The sequence below is a fragment of the Octopus bimaculoides genome, chromosome 4, assembly GCF_001194135.2.
Source record: "Octopus bimaculoides isolate UCB-OBI-ISO-001 chromosome 4, ASM119413v2, whole genome shotgun sequence".
NCBI classification, from domain to species: Eukaryota; Metazoa; Mollusca; class Cephalopoda; order Octopoda; family Octopodidae; genus Octopus; species Octopus bimaculoides.
Window position 1 is genome coordinate 145,733,415 of NC_068984.1, and position 839 is coordinate 145,734,253.

The following is an 839-nucleotide window of genomic DNA, read 5'->3' on the forward strand; positions in this document are numbered from 1 at the left end:
GTGTGTGTGTGTGTGTGTGTGTGTGTGTGTGTGTGTGTGTGTGTGTGTGTGTGTGTGTGTGTGTGTGTGTGTGTTGTATATATATTGTGTTTTAAATTGTATATGTTGTATCTCAATTTTTATTCTTATTTTTACTCAATTGTATCTGGATGTTTCATTTTTATTTTATTTTACCTTTTTTTTGTATGCTAAATAGATAAGAGGTAGATGGCGCTCCTTTGTTTACCCAAGCCGTGGCGAAAGCAGTCTGTCTAGGAGCAGGTAACTCTGAATTCAAATCCTTCGCTGCTGTCTTGTCGTTAGCCTTTGGTTGGGCAAAGACTGGGAGAAGGACACTCTGATATAAAACCTGCGACTACAAATGCACTCAATGATGTCGACTTGCTCTTCTTTTTGTATCATGCTTCGAAGTTTAGAGAATAGGAATGGTTGCTGTGCAGAACTTTTCCTCACTTTAAAAAGCATCAAGCACAGGTATTGCTGGAGAGGAAAAAGAAATGGACATCTTGTATGTACATGGCTGGCCGAAGCTTAAAAAAGGCACAGCTAAACAATGGAAGTTGATATTGGTAATGAAGCAAATGGCAAAAAGAGCTCTGGAACATTTTGTTCTGTGGTCTGGCCCGGCAGGTGTCCATATTTCATCCATATTTCTTATCTGGCCAAGTTCAAAAGGAGTTTTTGTTTTTGAGCAGCTATAACAAATGTTCCATCAAATAGAACTGTGAGTATCGAGGGATCCAAGACAATTGCAGTAAAAACCACAGACCATGAGAAGACCCATTATACACACACACACACACACACACACACACACACACACACACACACACACACGC